General features: G+C 40.0%; 1 long non-coding RNA gene across 1 annotated transcript in view; it reads left to right on the plus strand.

Moving 5' to 3' along the window:
• Nucleotides 1–5,952: 5,952 nt before the first annotated feature.
• The window catches only part of LOC116654274 (uncharacterized), a 77,652-nt gene continuing 63,779 nt past the window's right edge, over nucleotides 5,953–19,825 (plus strand). The window contains exon 1 of the long non-coding RNA XR_004309385.2: nucleotides 5,953–6,043. This is a non-coding gene — a long non-coding RNA (uncharacterized LOC116654274). The remainder of the gene's footprint in view (nucleotides 6,044–19,825) is intronic.

Below are 19,825 nucleotides of genomic sequence, written 5' to 3' on the forward strand. Positions count from 1 at the left end.
AGTGATATTTGGAAGTACTTACCTCTTACTGTCCTAAACAATTCCACGTTTCATACCTGCTGAGCAAACCATCTGTACTTCTAAAAGTACGCATGAGTAATAATAGTAATTACTAACAATGTGGGGTATCTTGGCATCTTGGAAGAATACAGAAAAAGTGAATCTTTAGTTTCTTCTTCCTTTAAATGGAAGAAGATCATAAGGGAAGGAAACTGTAAAGAAAAAGGAAGGCTAGAAGGTGTTACTGCAGTGGAGTTGAAGTCAGAGTGAAAAAGGGACAGAACAGCAGATGCTGGAATCACCGTTCCTGGAGCCATGGCAGTGCATGGTGTCTGTTCTGTAGTTTTGATCACCTTGGCTATATAAATTGATGTTCTTTGTATTTTTTTGCCCTAATTTTGAGAGAGGCCTCAATTAGTAAATACCTGGAGGCAGTATGCACTGTTGTTTGTATATAAAAGAAACATGAAAAACAAATGTGACTGTTTTATTGGGAAACGTTATTTTTGCGCACAAGTGGCAGAAAGAGAAGGGCATAGTCAGAAGGAGCCTGTCCCACTTCAACTAAGAATCCCTGAGATACACTGAGACAGTATCGAACTTGGTGAAGATCTTCTCTGATCAGGTTCTAGCTGCCAGGAATTGAGTCTATTCTTCTGGTGAAGAATGACCACAGCTAACAGAGTGTGGCTGGGAAATACTACTTGTATTCCAGGAAAGGAGGCAAGCTCTCATGAAGACGGTTGTACCAGTTCTGGGCAAACGCTGGATAAAGGAATGTCCTTGTCTCCAGAGCTTACAGTTCAAAGGAAAAGGGAGACACACATTTGAACAAAAATATGTTATAATTCCAAGGAAGAGGACATGAGTGAAATTCTAAAACCGGGCAAAAGATTTTGTTCTTGTCAATGAAAAAACAAAAAAGGAAAAACATTTCACCAATCCCAGCAGAGGGACACTGGAGAGGGGGAACTGAGAGAATGAAGAACATTCCAGCCAATTTGTTGATGACTAACATGCTTTAAAACAGGCTGCTTTTTAAACTTAGAAGGTGATTTGCTGAGTGGTTATTCAGTGTTCACTCCCTGGTCATGATAAGAGCTCCCAGAGGACATTCAGTTCTTTCCAGCTTCTCCCGCATGGGTTTATCTGTGAACATCAGTACAAAGCAAAGGGGAAAGAGGCCAAGCAGGTTTGTTTAATCTGTGCTGTGACTAATAATGGTACGCTGGGCTGGCTGCTCTTTAATGCAGCTTGATACAACTAATCTGACTGGCCTTCACAGCATCTTCCTATAGGGTTTTTTGTTGATAATTACTGTAGGACAACCAACGATTTTAAGAGGAAGACTCAGATGAAATTCATTTCCACCTATCTGGGAACCCCAGAGGTCTATGTGTGTCTCACAATGAATATCAAAGGAACATTGGCTCAGGAGCTGCAGGATTGTACTTTCTTTGGCAATGGGAGAATGTAAAAAGTCTTTGGTAGAGACCTGGTCTATTCCGCTTGATTCAAGCTGTCTTGCTGCGAGTGAGGAGCTGGACCAGATGACCTCCTGAGGTCTCTTCTAGCCTAAACTGTTGTATCACTTTACTGTTCAGATTTTTATACTGTTGTATTGCATTTTGTATTAGTTGCTTTGCATTAGTCCTATGTGTGCATCTTTAGGCCTTATAAAGGTAACAACCTATTTTGACAGTATCTTTCTTCTGGGACTCAAAGATCCCACAAGTCTTTTCAAATCTAATAATGCAGCTTTGTCACACTGAGTTATATTTGCTTCTCTATTTGCTTGTTAAATGTACCTAGTAGTAAACATTATGTAGGATGGGCATTGTAATTCTCTGTGAGAGGCAGTCATGGGCTCTACAGCACTACTACAGAACAAATAATAAAAGATGTGTGTGTATTTTTAGCTCTCACCTGGTATAAATGGAATCAAATTGCATGAAAGCACGATGGTCAAGGAGCAGGCAAGATGCTAGATAGACTGAGAGACAGAAAGGCAAACTGTTTTGGGTCTTAGCCCCTAAGTGCCACACAATCTTTCCTCTTTCTCTTTGGTCTCAGAAATAAAAACATTACTGCAAGGAGAAAGAAAGTGAAATGGTGTTCTGCTAAAGCTGCTAAAAAGAAAATGCAGACATACAGACCTACCAAGGCCTTCTCAAACGTACCACATTATAAAACTGTTTTTGTTGCCCTAACAGTTTTATTCTACAGCAAGAGTTTCTGTCTGTGCTACTCTCATGTTTGACAGCCCTAGAATTAGACCGTAGAACTGGCTGTGAGCCTTCTGGTTCTCAGTCTTACTTTACTAGTAGTCAGTTAATGCCTATATGCTCTTACAGCAGCAATAATGCTTAAGCTGTTAATTTAATAACTTTTCTGTTTCCCCTTCTTGTATTTATAGCTAGGAGTCATGTACTTTTTCCACACTGCATTTTGTTAAGCTTACTGACCTTTCTTCTTGTATCACTTTCTTCTTGCTGAAGGACCATTCACAATATTATTTCTGAAGGAGATTCGAGGGTCTGGAACTGTACTTTCCCACTGAGGTAAATAATACACCCATGCAGTGAGGCAGGAAGGAATAAAATGTTTTGTGGAATAAGGCCCAATGATTCTTGTCTTAACAAATGGGCTAATTAATGTGCATCATTTTATGAGTTGGAAAAGAAGAATGGCCCTATGAGGGATAGAGAGCAAAGCACTCTCTGCAGGGCTGCCAGAGTGGTAATCTGTGTGCTCAGGGCCCACAAACATTGTCCTCAGATAGCGCACTGCTGTGGGCTGTGAGCCCTGCTTCTTGAATGGGAATCTATCCAGATACTGCATCAACGACACGCCAAGGGAAATGAAACTCCAGGATCAACTTCTACAAATTTCAGATTTCAGTGTTTTTTTTTTAGTTGTATTATTCCAGCCATGTGAGAATTATCAGTTTTCATATTAGTAGAGAAAAATGTAAATGCACGAACCATAAAAATTAAATCCTTAGAAAAGCAGCAAAATGGACCCAACATTTGCCCTGTTTAAGCTCCTGGCTAGTTGAGCTCCTGGAAATAGGCAAGTGAGACTGGCTGTGCACAGTGCAGAGAGCGGGGCCCATCCCTGTCTGCATTGGGCTCAGGTGCAGTGCTCTGCTAGAGGCTGTCCCAAAGAAAGCGGTGCCTCTTGGTTGGGAACCACCAACCCACATTCCTTGTTGGGTAAATAAGTCAATGGGCTTTTTGTGATGTCAGCCGAACTTTGTGCTGATCAGGCTAGAAATGGAATTTAGCTCTTAATGGAGTTACTTTACTTCTTTTGGTTTTGGACAAGTTTGTCCCCTCCCTGATGAAAAAAAGTAATCATCATAATTTTAACATGCTCTGATGTTACACGTATTTGGTTTTTTACTTCTTTGATGCATAGAAATTTTCAGAGTAACTCATAAATTCTGCTTGCCATCTTAGTACTTGGTTTATGAGATTCATTCTGATATGTCAGTCTGCATCATGATTTTTTCCTTGGCTATCAATTCCTTCAGTCCATACCCAGAGAAGAGCAGTGGAACTTGCACTTGCAGCTTAAATTCTTTCTTATTAATAGTGATTAATAATTCAGATGTTTGATTATTTTGGTCTGGCCTGAGTTCAGATTCTTGTTCACTCCCAGCTGTGGGAGAGCCAGCTCAGCCAAAAAAAAATCTTTACTTTCGGGAAGTTGAGGGTTTTGTGATCCAAAATTAGGTTTTCAGTTTGTGCCAAGAGGGAATCAGGCACTAGATTAAGAATTTGGAAGTTTTCCCTCACAAAAATTTCTGTGAGTTGTATGTCAGGTCCAGGGCTTCAGATCTATTACCACTTTAGAGTTGTGGCTTATCTTCTTATTCTGGAGATAGGAAGAGAGGGGAGGAGGAAAAAAGGGGGGGGGAGGGGGAAATAGGAAAGAAAAGTTAAGCTCATAGGAAAGTGGAAGAGGTAGAAACCCATATGTATAAGCGGGGGATGAAAACAAATACCTTGAGGCTACAGCTGAGAGATCAGATAAGAAATGAGATTTTGTATAAAAGCATCTTTTTTCATTGTTTTTGAGAGCTCTCCCAGACAGTTTGGGTCAAGGGGTTATTTTTAAACTAGCCATTGATTCAATAAGGATGCTTGATTATGAAATGTTGGAATCTTCTACCAGCAAGGGAAAAACCTCCCTGGTGAGTGGCTGTCTGGAAACCCACAATAGGGAAGGGGTTAATGGTTGCTCAGTTTACAGCTGGGAATTGCTGGTATCCAGGAAACAGAGCAGAATGCACAAACCCTGAGACCAGCTGGAGCCTGCTGGAATCCCATTCATTTTGGCAGAGATGTCTGTGGTCTCTAACTCTGACATCACTACATTTGCGTCACACAGGAATGCCTTAACCACTTCTCCCTTTCTATTTTTTCCCGTCCCTCTTATTTCTGTTCCTGACTCAGATTTGCAAAGCAATACGAGACAGTTCACAAATTCCCAGTCTCCTGCCATCAGCGTAGCTTACAAGTGACTCCATCAAAGATGCCAGATGTGAGATTTTGGCGTGCAGAAGAAGCTGCAATCAGGAAGTATAGATCGGATGTGAATTTTTTCTGATTCCAATCTTATGTAGCACATTGCGGCAATGGAGAGTAGCACATCTGAATAGGTGTGCCAGTTTCAGCTGGGATGGAGTTGATGCTTTCTTCATAGTGTCTTACGATGCTATGTTTTGGGTTTAGGAGAAAACAAGGGCACTGACAAAGGGAAAACGCTATCTCGTGGCTCAGATACTCTAGAACATAGCAGAAGAGCTGGAAACCCACTCTGGTCATAGACTTCCTGGCTTACTACTCTGTGGACTGTGACTTTCCTTCATTTCAAAACAGTTTGAAGACATTACAAGTCTATGCTCTGTAAATAGTTTTGAAACCTAAATTGCTGCTGAGGGCAACTGAAAACTCAGAGGCCATTCAAAGACCACGTATCCCACTTCTGATTGCTTAACTCTTTCTGCTTCTTTTTCCTGAGCTATTACCCAAGGAAAAAGTCCCTCAGTTTTTCTACCTTTTTCTTCTACCAGAATGCCCTTTTACATGGTAAACAAGTCATTATTACTGCCTATCTGCACTGCATGTCATTTTGTGGTCCCCAGTCTTTGGCTGGTCTGCGGATCTTTCTGGAATAGGAATAATAAATAATAAGAATGTGCTTTCCTCTGTAATATCTTGATGGCCAAAACATTCCAGTGTTACTTTCTGAGATTAGTTTAAGTTACTGAATGCAATCAACTAACATTATGTATCCAAAAGTGTAAACAGATCCTTATTAGAATGACTTGCCCAGGAGCTGCATTTTCAGTCACTGCTCTGTAAACAACACCCAATTGTTCTGTCCCCTTATTTTTGTGATTAGCATTTTGAGCCTTAATGTGAAGTGCTGAACAGAATCACCTTCAAGAAGGAATCACTGTTCTAACCCTGATAAAATGTGTGTGTGTTTCTGGGTCACCAGGAAAATGGAAAAGAAAGAGAAGAATATGTTCTTGCAAAATTTGGAAGTAGGCAGACAGCTGAAATGCTAATATAGATCTCTGTTCTAGAAAATATGATCTAGGAAGTTAGTCTAGAATATTTTTTAAAGCATATGAAAGCATTTCAGTGTTTAATCTTCCCTTTTCAGAATGCATGCTAATTCATTTAAAGATTTGTCCTCTCTGTGTTTACACATGCACCAACAAATATTTGTCTTGCTGTAGATGGATCTGCACTTATCCTTAGCTCAGTTTTCAGACCCTGAAGGAATTCCTATACCTGAAGGGCTCCGGGCTGTGTATTTATGTCATGGTGTACCTGCCAGCGTGAAATGAGTTCACACTTGAGGTCTAGGAGAAATGGAACTTGGCACTTATTGCATCTCTGGTTAAAAGCATCCACCATTTTTCTTTTCTAGGGTAAGAAAGAGCAGTGCAAGCATTGTGCACGCTCACCTGGCTGTCTGCTTCATGACCAGGTATGGACTGAGCCATCACCTCTGTGTACATGAGGTAGGTAAGAGAAAGGCGTCTTTCCTCCTCCACCTTTGCAGCCCTGTGTTCTGCCGCACATTTGGAGACACTGGAACAGTCCGGGTTAGTCTGCTTTCTGCTTCCACAGGGCTATTACTGATGAGAGATTGTGAGGCTGGAAAAGAGAACAGGACAGAACATGCAAACACCAGCCTTGCCAGGGGGATAGTAATGAGGCTGGCATGAATACTGTGGCGTACAGGTTTCACAGACTTCCTATCAAGCTGTTATGAAACTGCCTCTTAAAGTCTTCAGCACATTGAATTAAAGTCATTGGCATTACTGAAGTTGGATATAGCAGGAATTAGTTATTTATCAGTTGGAATTTCTAAAATTCCTGGCTTAACAGGAAAAGATTCTGATTTTCAGGAAATCTGATCTTTAACAGTTTCCATTGGCTTTTCTGGTATTCAGCACAGTGCTGTGACTTTCAGATATACAGCATCTGACAGTGTGGAAGTAAGCAATGCATTTGTATGGCGTTCTTAAGAAAGACTTCTCTCTTGAAAGGCAATGATTCCTTTTTGCTGTTAGATTTTGCTTTTTAGTGGCGTTGGGATCTGGTCCCAGAAGCTCACAGTGTGGCGTGCTACAAGGTTTCACCTTTGCAAAATGCTTTGATATCTTTGCTCAGGGACTGTTTCAGGTTTTGTAGTCTTGCTGTCTTGAGGACAGTGGTCCAGCAACAGTTTCAACTTCTGGTGCTTCTCTTCATAGACAGAGGTAAAGCTCTTCATAGCAGACAGAACAAAAGCAACAGAAGTAAATAACCCTTCCATGGAAAGTGGAACTATTTTATGTCTGTCACACACAGTCCTGATCTGTTAATGGGGCTTCTAGGCAACACAAATAAACACCACAGTTGGCTATACTGTGTTGGGATTGTATCCATGCTTACAGATGTTGCTGGATTCACTGCTTAAGAGGCACTATCATGGAGATGCATATGATCTTTTGAGTGTCTGGAACTGGATTAAAAACAGCGGCTGCAATCTCAAGCTGAGTTGTAGGTACATTGCTGGGAAGTGCAAGCTGAGCTTCAACTGTACTAGACTAGTTAATACAACCAGAGTAAACACCTGGCATCATTTAAAAACTTGACTAAAAATATGGTGTTTTCACATTAGTACTCAGGAGGAATTTGCCTCTGACCCCTCCTGGGTGTGGTATGAGGAAAGCCACAGCCATTGGAAGAATGTCATTAACGTCAATCAGGCTGAGATCAGCAACCAGCCCCACCTACCCTGCAATGGTGTGAATGTGTCACACAGACACTGTTAACAACAACCAGCACATGGGATTTCTGTAGCAGTATTATCTGAGCCCATGGTGTTGGGGTTTGTTGTTGTTGTTGTTGTTTTTTTTCTGTCCTTGATCTTGTCCTGTTTATCCTTATTGTATCAAATCACCCATCCTAGATTGCTCAGGCTACAGTCACTCAAGCACTGGGAGTCTTTGACAGCGCCTTTATGCTTTCCAGTCTCCTCTTCCTAATCTTCCCATTTCTGTTACTACTGATCCTCGCTTTGTGATAAGCAGCTTTTCAGTCTCAAGGCTGCGTTCTGAAAGCTAGATTGAATTTAAATCAACAGTATAATCAGAGTATCTTACAGACACCATGACACATGTCTAGCTGTCACTGTGCATGGAACACTATTAGATTGGGCATCCCAGGAGCTGCCTGTGCAGCACCTTAAGTCTAATAACGAAAAGCAGTAAAGTCTTTAGTACAGTATGAGAAATCGTGTACTAATTAGGATGCAGTGCTGCCATATTTGTTTGAACTCAGTACTCACCAGAGTCAGTGGTAGGAGTGTCGTGTTAAACTCTTTCTTATGACTGTCCAATTTAAAGCTGCAGCTTGGTCTTGCAGTTACTACTTGAAAAGAGCATGAAAGAACTTATGTAGCAAACCAATCAGTCAAGCTTGTCATTCAGAATAGGTTGCAAAAGGATCAATACATACAAAATTAGTCTGTTTTTTATCAAATCTGATTGCAGATGCTGTTTAAAAATTGTATTGTATTACCTTATTCAGTCTCCATGTATAGTGCTCATGTTGCACTTTTTCCTGTCATCACTATTAATACTTTTATTTATGATTAGAAGAAGATCTAAAGATCTGGAAGTATATCAAAGAAAAAAAAACAGCACACACAAGTAACTTGCTCAAAATCATTTGGCAGCTCAGTGGCTGTTCTTAAATCAAGTAAATCATTGTCCATTGTATTACAGTGGCATCAAAAATAATGTAAAAGATCATCCTGATGCAAGCACAGCAGCAGTACAGACTACGTCACAGAGCTTGTGAGCAGAAGCTGCTGATGGTTTTTGTGTGACTGTATATTACAAAGTTAATCCTAAGGGAATATTTTGCAGTCAAATGATGGCTGAGAGCTTTGGCCCACCACAGCGTCCTGTTTCCTTCCTTAAGGGCACAAATCAATGTCTGTCACATCTGTAATGTCACACTGGATTTGAATTATTCTCTGCATTTTTTCTTTAATTATTCCATTTCTGCTTCTTAGGAGGCTCTTAAAATTTTCAAATATAATTCAAAATAATAATAGCAAATTAAAAAGTTGTGAATATTAAGTGAGAATTAACAGACCCAAACAAAAGTCAAGGATTATCCTGGGAAATGACATTAATGGATCCTTGAGCACTCAGTTCTGTGAGGCAATCTGAGGTTTTGGTTGTGCTTAAAATGGAGCAGCACAGCTTTACAAGATAAAGCAATGGCAGAAATCAACAAAGTAGATTTACATCAGAACTGAATGTGGAGAGAGCTGCAAAGCACAAATGTTTCATTGTTTGAACTTTCTTTTCTCTTATGGTTCTCCTATGGATGGGGCTTAAAGAGGTTTTATTCAAACACAGCAAGGTATGTCTTCCAAAATGGCCAAAAAAGATAATGTAGATATTACTAAAAAATACCATGGTCCCCCAAAACAGCATGTGGAAGCATTAGTCCTACTTATTTTACCTAAACGACAGTTTGAACAGCTTAGCTTTCTGTAATAAAGATTGCTTTTAAGTAGAAGTGAACCATAGGCTGTAACTATACTGTGTACGCTGAAGTCTGTACTAAATGATTTGTGAATTACATTCTGATAACAGTCTCAGGTATAATAAAGCCAAGTAGGGAGAAAATCAATTTATCAATACTGCAAGCAAGAACAATTATGTGGGAGTGTAGGACCAAAGAGTTTATCCTTACAAAGTTCTGTGATCATCAAATGGAATGTGAAGTTGATAGCGCACAACTGGACTAAGTTGGGTTAGCTGGCATAGTTTTCTATACATACCTACAAAGGGATTGGGTAAAATCTCAGAAAGGATTTCTGTGTTTGCTCTTTTTGTGCATAGCCTTTCTCGTGTGGATCAGGCTTTCAGGGTAAAGGCATTTATCCAAAGGCTGTTAGACTCAGTGGAAAAAGTCTTTAGTGGGCTTTGGATGGGGCCCTAAAACTTAAGTCACACTTCGAATGGAATGTTGTTTGAAGCAAAACAGGCTCAAGGCTTCGGTCACGTAGAAGATTTAACTGCAAAGGGAACTTCCCTTCCTCTTCCGGTGCCCCGCAGCCTGCTGCCCCCCACCTCTCTCCAGGGGACCAGGATCCTGGTGATGGTGGTCTTGATCTTGTTCTCTTCTGCCTCTTCTCAGTCAGATGGTGGGAGATGTCTCTGTCATGTGTTCAAAATGTACATACCCCTTCTATCTGCATAACAGTAATGCCATGGTGAGCCCATACCCACAATATATTCCACACTGTGACAGAACATCCACCCAGAAATGTAGCAGTGAAACACTTGTGTTTCAGTTACTTGCACATGTCTGGCTGCCTGGGCCCAAAAGCCAAAACTGTCTTCAAATGCATCCACCATCAGAATCACTATCACTAAGAGACTGAGTATTGCTATTCCAGTCCATCACTTTTCATAAAAGTCATCACTCAAAAGTAGAACTCATGCCCTAACCCTAATGTGAAGATTTTAACCATTAGACCAGTTGCTTTAGGGCTCTGCTGTTGCGCTCTTCTATTTTGATTAAAAATTTAGCAAGTTACTGGATCTAAATGAAGAGATGATTTTGGTCAGAGCTCTTCTGTGGGAAGTGGGAGCTGAAAGTGAACACATATTGTACAAAGCAGGATCGCTCCAATGCTTTTTCTCATGAGCAGCTTCAGGATCAACACAGTGTCATTTTCCTTTAAAAAAAAACAGAGTAACTTCATCCAAACGTTCCCAAGTAGCTTTTCCTCTTGAACTACCTATGGGGTTTGCCAAAGCAGCTGACGTACAATGAGATTTCTGCCCTCTGTCATTTAAATCCGTACTTTTTTTTTTTAATAAGGGTGATTCATTTTACAAAAACACAAAACAAATAAACAAACACATAACCGGAGTTAAGAGGAAGCATGTGTTATGGATTAGGAAGAAGAGCACCCTCCAAAGCTCAGCTGCTCCGGCTCACTGTAGTGTTTTGGTTTTTTTCCATTTCATTGTCTTTCTTCTTGCCTGTGCTGCTTTTCTCACAGTGTCTCTCCTCATTTTTTTCTCTCTGATACAGTCTCTACACCATGTGTCATTCCCTTGCTTTCCTTGCTTCTAGGCTTTGTCTAGACCAGGGTGAGGAATGTGTTAGCTAACCCCAGTTAACAGTCTAGAGTAGATAAGACAGAAAGTACTCAGCTTGTTCTGAGTTCACTTAGACTGAAAGTCTCATGGTCTGGAGCCCTTCATTTCTCTCTCATTCTCTGAAGAGAATGGATTCTTTCTAGAGTAGCATCAATATCAGTCCCATCACTGTACTTGAGCACCTCCCAGCCTTGCCTAAAGCAGTACAAATAAGTACAAATAAGACCTGTCATAAACAGTTTATTCTCTCATTCTCTCACCAGAGAGAGAACTGGTTGTGTAGGCAAATCCTTTTATTTCCATAGGTTGTTTTTGTTTCAGATGTTGTCCCTGAATTGTGTCTGTATTTAGGAGGGTGGGTCAAAGCTTGCCTGATACTTGTATTAGAAGGTGGCAATGGACTTAGGTGCTGGAGACTTAATTCCAGGGGCTCTGGGCTATTCCTCTTTCCTTAACAAATGAATTTTAACTGATCTGAGTCTGCAGAGGAATGGTGTTTGCAAATGTGCATTGTAGGTACAGTGGAAAGAAACAGGAAGAAATAAGCAGAGGAAGCTTAGGCCAGAAATAGGAAGGAAAAAATGGTCATAATTTAATATATCACTGTCCACCTACTTTGAAACTTCAATTTTCTCTCCTTCTACAGCTGTTCCTACAGCTGGGCCAGTCCAGTGAAATTACAGTGAGTGTCAATGGGGCATCCCTATGGGCAGAAAATAAACTTGTTTTGCCCATAGGTCCATAAGACTTTTTTTTTTTTTTTTCCCAAAATATTTTTTCAGGAGAGATGTGTGTAACTAAATCCAAATTTGGCAAAAATATGGCTTTTGAATCTATTCGCAGTGAGTCCTATTCATTACAGCATAACTCAAAAGTGCAGCATCTTCCATTAGAATGTGCTTTACTCCTCTATACGGCAGTATTCCTTCCTGTTTTTCTTTTAACCTTATAATTGGTGAAACAGAATATGCCTGGATATACCTTGCTGCAGCAAATGCAACAGCTCTGCTCTTTGGAAACTGACACTCAGAATTTCTTAGGCGCAGTCCAGTTGTCACAAGAAGAGATGATTAAGTAGCTATGGGGCTGGGGAGAGCCAGGGGGTGCTGCTAAAGGTTGGGCACTGGCAAGTGCAAATTCAGCAAACACTAAAGCAAGCCAAAAGCTGGAGAACTGCTAGAGAGATCTCTACTTTGAAAGCCAAAGACTTGCAAGCAGAAGCCAGAAGGGCTACATAAATGTAAATGAGTGGGTGGATAGAATGGACCAGACGTATTCAGAGGTCTCTAGATTCACTGACCCTCCTTAGCACCAGCCAGCTGCTTTTAATGCACAGCTGGCTGCTGGAGGACTCTTTCCATGTAAACAGAGTGGGAGATCAGCTAATATCCAAGCTGGAGCCTGAAGCCATTTGCCCAGTACTGTACTTGTGCTGACCAACAGTTGGGATCTTTTTGATCGTGTCCCACACATTGTACTGTACTCAGATGAATCACTTCCTGTGTTTGCCCTTTTTGCTTGCTGCTGCATCACAGCAGTGCTGCTCTGGGACTGGATCCTGAAGCCTGGGCTGAGCTGTTTGTGTTCTCTGTGCTGTGTCCTGGCGCCTGCTTGAGCAGGGAGGGCTGTGTGTCTAAACTGCTGTGTCATACTTAGTTATTAATGACCAAGAACCACATGACACAAAGTTCTGGGAAGCTCAGGCAGATTCCAGGAAGGGGTCAAGGAGTTCAATAAACAGTTTTATTAGAACTTGAATTGCAACCAAGAGGCTACACATTTACTGTTGTGTTGGATTTTTTTTAAATTTATTATTTATTTTTTTAACATAAAAATTTAGTGAGTGTTACTTGAATTTAAAAATCCTATGGAGGGCAGAAAAACCCAGAGGGTTCTCTTTTGATATATGCATCACTGCTGGTTCATAGCTGTCCTTAAGAAGGAAACTTGAATACTCCTTTCATTTGCATTTCTCAGTTACATCTCCAGTTTCTCAGTAAACTGTTCTGTCAACTGTCTTCAGTCCTAGAAGAAGCGTGTTATGATCGAAGAGTCAGATTCTTACCTCAGTTATGTTGAAGAAAGTTTAGAAGTTAATGGAGCAGTTCAGATTTACACCAATATCTCAAACTACTGCAACATCTGGTTGCACATTATGGTTTAACCGAGAAAGATAAATGATAGATTACTTTATTAAGTTGATAATCTACTGTGGTGTCATTCTTGACAAGAGATGCTATATCAGTGAATTTGATTGCTGAGTATAGATTGGAAGTGGTATTCTTATTGGCACAGAGGAATCACGGGCTACGTGTGAAAAGCTGCGGTGGCAGGTATCTGCTCAACAGGCAGGTGGCCACTGCTCATTCTCTCAATAGGAAGTGGCACTAATTTACTCTGTTACTTGGCAGCAAGCCTATGAATTCAGTAAGTTGGTGCTCAGTGAAAACAATTTTTCAGTAAATTGCCTCTGCTAAAGTAATTGCTTTTACATTATCTCTATTGCCTGCTCATTAAGACCAAGCTCCAGTTGTGCCTTGTTGAGCATGCTTTTAATTAGAGTTGCTAGCTGTACTTTTGTGTTTCCTTTTACTGCCTCCAAGCACTATGAGTTATTTAGCACTGAATATGGTGTAAATTGATCAACCTATTCATCTGTCAATTTGTATTTCCTAAAAGAAATGGGAAATGCAAGTACATTTCCCTCTGAAAATGACCACCAAGCATCCATTGCTGTAAATATTAATACTTCTCTGGATGAGCTTTGCTGCTTTATTGTTACTAGTGAGTACTGAGGCGCAGAAATTAAGGGTCCAAAGAACTTATTCCAAAGTAAAATTAAGGTGCTTTTTGACCCTTATAAATCATGAATGAATACAACCACATTGCTATTGATGATAAGTAGTAGAGCTAAAACTAAGGGTTAGGTCTTCTGCTTCATATTCTGTAGATTTCTTCATGGGACAAAATCTGTGTTTAGCAGTTCTGCATATGAACTTTTCCCACAGATAGTACTGAGTGCACCAAAGCACTGCGAGGGACATTCACTGGGTATTGTAGCTACGTTTGGGGTAAAACATAGCAAGTACTCAACAAAATGTACAAAACTGCTTGGCAGTTGTTAATGAAGGAAGTGAAAAAATATTGCATCTGTTTGAAATAAAAGGGGAATTTTAGAGAGGCAGAATGGAATTACCCAAGCTGGAATCTGACTTCAGTTGACTGGTGTTAACTCTTGCAAAAGCAGCCACAGATTTTTCAGTGATCACACCGGTCAGAAGTTCAGCTTGACCTCTTCTCCTATGGGTGGCATTCCAAGCATCCTGGTACCTCCTGCTGTGAGGAGGTGGTTAGCTCAACACTGAATCAGAGAAAATCTCTATATTATTAATCTCCAAGGCTCTTCCACAGCACCTGGAATTTGTCAGAGCCTGTGCCTAGAATTCATCACCACTTCTCATGACTTCTCCAAAGTTCCCCATTAAAAATGCTTTTCAAAGACTGGCATACCCAAACTGTTTATTGGACAATGGCTAGTACCTACAGCAGTTTGGTGGCATCTATATCATTAATTTATTGTCCAATGGACGTTATTTGCAGATACTGTTGAGATTCTGTGGTGCACACTACCACAAAATATTCCATGAACTTAATATAAAAACTGCAAAGAGCCATGCAAAAGATATTTCATCTTTGTTAGTTTTTCTAAGCCTGCTAATTCTATGGATACATATAAGAGTTTTAAAGTTGCAACTTAACTTAAACAAAAGTATTAAAGAATGTATTTGGCCCAAAATTTGAACTGGTTCTAATCAAATGTATTGCACATTTATAAACAATTAGTCTCATATAAACATAGTCTCATAGGAAGCAAAGTACAAAAAGAAGCAAAACTAATGAATTTTGCTTTTCTATGCCCTTTTGTCTTGTAGTGTGTGTTCTCATGGGTGCAACCTCCACTGGAAAATTTTCCTATAGGTCTTCTCTCTCATCTGTTTTTGGTAGTATTGAATATAAGGTCACTTCTGCAGAAGCTTTTCTCTTCATTAATAAAATCTCTGACTACTACAGTGATACATACAGTCTTAACAAAATTTAGACCTCTGTCTTTGTATCAGGTTTAGTGGAAAGTTATAGTAGAAAATTATGAAAGACTGATGGATAAAAACACGTGTGTAACATGCACAAGCACAGCACGGCCACATAAATCCCTTTTCTGTAGGAAACCAAGTTAAAGTATAGCAAGCAAAAGTCTAAACAAATTATTTGCTGCAGAAGAAATTATGTAAAAGTTAACTTTATTTTCTGTCACTAAGACTTCCATGGAAAGATTTAGACCAGACATGGAAGGAAAGGCCAAGAAAGCTTCCAGAAAAAATCCAAACCAAACAGGCAGATCTCTTTTAGCTGGAAGATGTAGAGATCAACAGAAATGTGACATGGTTAAATATATATGGACTGAAGTGAAAGTTCTTTGGAAGCAAGGACCGTTTGGTAACTTGCTCTGAATTTGGGCAGTGGTGAAAAAAATTACCCTCAGAAGTTGTCCAAGCAAGAGTGTCCTGTTTATATCTTGTGGTCTTATGAGTAACTGACTGGAAAAAAACAAGAATGAAAAGATAACAATTACAATAAAATTAAGTTAAATAAGCTAGTGACTCAGTACAGAGCAGTAAAAACAAAACAAAAAAAGATTGTTTAGGGCTCAATAACAACAGAAGAATTAAAAGGAAACACAAAAATGGCTGGATTGTTTTCCTTATGTAAACTATCATCCTCCCTGTGATAGTAAAGGAGTAAGACTTATCATGCAGTTACTCAGTGGGCAACAGAAGTTACAGGAAATATTAATTGCAATATTACAGTACTTGGGCAGCCACATTAATTTTAATGGAACAAAGCTTTTTTAAGTGCCACAGAGGAGTATAACTCATATCCCACCAAAATACAGCAGCGGAACTAACAACAGTACTTATCCTACTTATTTAGTCTTGCTCTATAAATCATGGATCATTATTACATATTTTTATTTAGAACCTGAATCATAACTATTTTATGTTGTTAGGCTTTTTAAAAGTGTTCTCAGTTAAAACCCCTATGTGATCTGCTTTGATACAGACCCGGGGCTAATCCCAGAGTAAGGGCAATCCAAGAAGCTCATGAAATGTTTGAACAAACTGGAGCTCAATGTTATGTATCTCTGCTGGCACAGTTTGTGAAGTTACTGAACTTGCAAACATGGTGCTGTGAACTGTACATTCTGAACAAAGGGTACTTTGACCTTTCAATATCATTAATTCACAATCTCAATAAGAAGATTAAAAAAATCAGAGCAGAATATGCAAATTCCCCATATTTGTGGTCTTTTGCATTGGCTTACTTCTGAACAAATTTAATATTTGTCTTTTGTCAAATATTTCTGATGTTGTCATTGCCATGATTTCTAAGAGATCATTTATTTATTATACTAAGTTTGGAGGAGAGATGAGCACAGTGACTCTTGGACTGGTTTTGAGTTTTATGTGATATACTCGTGTTCAGGCAATTGGAAGGTGTTCAGGCATCGAACTGCCTCCCCAGGGCACTGCTCACAGCCTCGAGCTGCCAGAGTTCAAGGAGAGTTTGGACACTGCTCTCAGACACGGGGTCTGGATTTTGGGTCGTCCTGTGTGGAGCCGGGGGCTGCATTTGGTGATTCTATGGCCTTTTATTTTGCTACAGTAGAAAGGTCGAGCTGCTATTCCTGAAGCTTTAGAAATGCTGTGGAAATACATCTTGTTCAGTTCTGCTTTAGCATTACAATCCAAAGAACAAAAAAACACTTTATAAATACAAACAATTGGTGTTCTTACCACTAATTTGGTAAAGTATTATGTTGGAGGAAAACATGACACAAGGCAGCAAAGTGATTTCCCCTTATTTGCTCTGGGAGTCACCAGGAGAGCAATAAATAGAATCCAAATCTCCTGACTGCTTGTCCTGTGCCATAGCCACGAGACTAGTCTCCATCTGACAGACACTGATTTCTGGTGTGTGTATTGTTTTTCTGCACAGATGGTAAATCCTCCTGTAGAGTAAACAGCCCGAAAAGGGAACAGCTGCAGATGCCTTTTTGACAAGCACCTCGACTGATGCTGGCCATGTGGAATATTTGTACCCATCAGATATATTACACTGTCCTCATCTTCAGTTCTCTGTGTTGTTTACAGCCTGGTTCCCTGGAAGTCAGTAGAGCTTTTCACAGATAGTCCTTCAGTTCTTGAAAATACACAAGTCACGTATTTTTAACTGTTTCATGCCAGCAGCTTCTATGACTGCTGTTTGTTTCTGTTCTTTGCTTCAGTTGCTTCTGTCCTTTGGTGTGCTATAATCAAGCAAAAATGTTCCTGTGTGTTCCTGGCTCTAAAAGGCACAGCCATGAAGTGAACACAGGGCTGAACAGATTTCACACTCTCACATTTACCACTCCCTGAATTCTGAAGCTTGTAAGGCTGTCAAAGACATTGCCTGTGAGCAGCTTAGTTCTTTAACCAGCACAAAAGATTCTGCCTAAGGGATATCACATATGGCAAGGTCACTCTTTGTCTCTGACTTGCACAAGTGGGCTTTTTTTTTTTTTCTTCCTGGTGAATTTGTCTCTTTAGTCAAGAAAGCTGATCTAATGTGAAACAATTTCTTACCCCTGGCCTGGTGCTGGGTTACCAAAGGGATGGCACAGAACTCTCTCATGTTGCATGTTTTTATTCATTGTACAAATGTTTACTGCTGACATCAAGTTCCAGTTTGCTAGATGCATATTCTGGTTTTGATGAGAATGTGCTGAATTTATACATCTGCTCTAAAATAGTAAATTACCAACTGGGTTAGGTATTCCAACATGTCATTGCCATTACTGTAACTGATGCTAGCAATTAGTTGGCAACCCAGATTTTCCAGTCATTCATGGATACAGCTTTTGTAGCAGAGTCTGACAGTTCTATAACTTGTAGCTCAAAGGTAACTGCCACTTCGCTACTTAAAATGCTGAAGATTGTGTTCCGGGTCATTGTAAGTACTTATAGTAAATTAATCCTAGAAACGCACTCATTTTGTTACTAGACAAATATAGCAGAATAAATCCCCTCTATGAAGAGAGTATAAAATAACAGAGGTAGTAGAAAAAGAAGTGAGGAGCTCAGAGCCACGAAGAGTACAGAGGTGTTTTCTGAGGGGTTATTGGAAATTCACTGGAAGCCACCAAACTATAGAACTAGAGGTCAGTGTACTGAGTGAGTTCATATCGTCTGCACTGACAGTTCAGCGTAAACTATGAGGGATGAACTGAGTCAACCTCTTCTCCACCTGTTCCAAAACATTAAGTTAAACATGTAGAGAAAGTATCATGCAGAACTGGCGTAGTGCTAGACTGCATAGACAGGAAGCAGAAAGGAGATGTCCTGGCATGGGTCCTCACTCCTGGGAAAACCAAGCTGTGCAACTTCGAGCAGTGTCTGCCCCCACATTTGGACAAGAGCTTCAGAAAAAAAAATAATAAATAAATAAAATAAAACAATCAGCTGTGATGTGACAAAATGACTGAGGAGAGAGGCCTAAAGCAGTGCTTGTGTTTAGAAAACAGAACTGCTGTCATGGTGAATGGACAGAGGATCTCCTCAGACAGAGGAACTGAAAGAAGGGGATGATGGTAGCATTTTTGGTCTCAACTTACAATTGGGACTAAGTTTAAAATTATCACTGAAGTTATATTAGTCACCGGTGTTAAACACTGAAAAGCTCAGAGGGCAGTTTTTGATGACTGTGTAGCTCAGACCTGCAGTATCTGCTGAGATAGACAGTAGTCACAAGGTTGACCCAGATTGATAACCAGCTTGGCCTACACCTGTCATAACCCTGACATATTTTGAAACCTACTTAGGAGCAGAAGAGTCAAGTCAGAATGTGGAAGTCTATAGTTCCTTATTCTCTGATTCTGATCCTTCCACACTGCTCTTGTTTTCTCCACATCTGTAAATTCAGGTTATCAAAGAAGTAAAGAGAAGTCGTGCAAAGAGCAATTCCTGTCATTTTGCAAATACAGAACTCACTGTGAATGTAAGAATTACAAGGTGTAATAAACAGGACCAACTTTGTTTTAAATATCAGTGCAAACCAGAACTTACTTTGTGGCAGAACTGTCTAGCATGATTTTCTTGTATCTCCTGAACACATTGTATCAGCTCTGCTAACTGAACTGTGGAAAAAATCAATTTAACTATCAGAGAATAGGAAAATGTGTTATAGCTTGAGGATATCAAGCCCATTGTTTTCATTATCTCCCCCAAAATCTATAGCAGACTTGTTCCAACAAAACATTTTACAGGCAGAAATATCCGTAGTCTGTTGTGTTCCTCAAAGCAAATAAAGATTTGTCTGCAAAGTGTTTTTATGACAGTGTGTCTGTTTACTAACACAGAAATGTAATGAAAATAATAATGCTAATAATAACTTGTAGCTGGGATTTGTATTCCAGCAAATGTTTCAGCATATAGCTGATCTTAGAGCAAGGGCAAATATTCATCCACTTCTGAATGCCAGCATGTCACATAGATACCCAATAAGCTGTGAGATGTTTCTCCACAGCCCCTTGGGAATGGGAGTCATTTGCAGTAGACCTAATTTTTGCTTCCTGCTAGATATACAACTGAAGGGAGAAGGGAGGAAGCAGCAGACATACATCAACTGGTCTTTAAGCATCTATCCCCAGCCAAAGGAAGATAAGGAGCTGTGAATTAGCTACTCTGGAACCAACTCCACTTCTTAAATATCTTCGGCTTTGTGCCTAGTTAAACATGTGGTTGCTTTGAATGCCTTGTTTCCATTCCATGTATATTTTCTAGTGCTGAAGTAGTTTGCTGAAGCTCAGTTAATGTCCCAGATAGAAGAGCTTCCACTGCTGCTCTTTATTTACTCAGAAATATCACAGCAGTGCATTTGTGCCCTCTTCTCCTTTCACATTATTTCCAGCATCTTTCCCTGTCCATCCCCAAAGCTGCTTCCTGCACACTGATACATCTTAGCAAGAAGATAATGAAAACTCAGTCGTGATGTCCTGAGCACACGTTGCTCAGTGAAGGTTATCAG

This window comes from Coturnix japonica, chromosome 19 (genome assembly GCF_054131305.1).
Source record: "Coturnix japonica strain WE chromosome 19, WE-NBRP24, whole genome shotgun sequence".
Taxonomy (NCBI): Eukaryota; Metazoa; Chordata; class Aves; order Galliformes; family Phasianidae; genus Coturnix; species Coturnix japonica.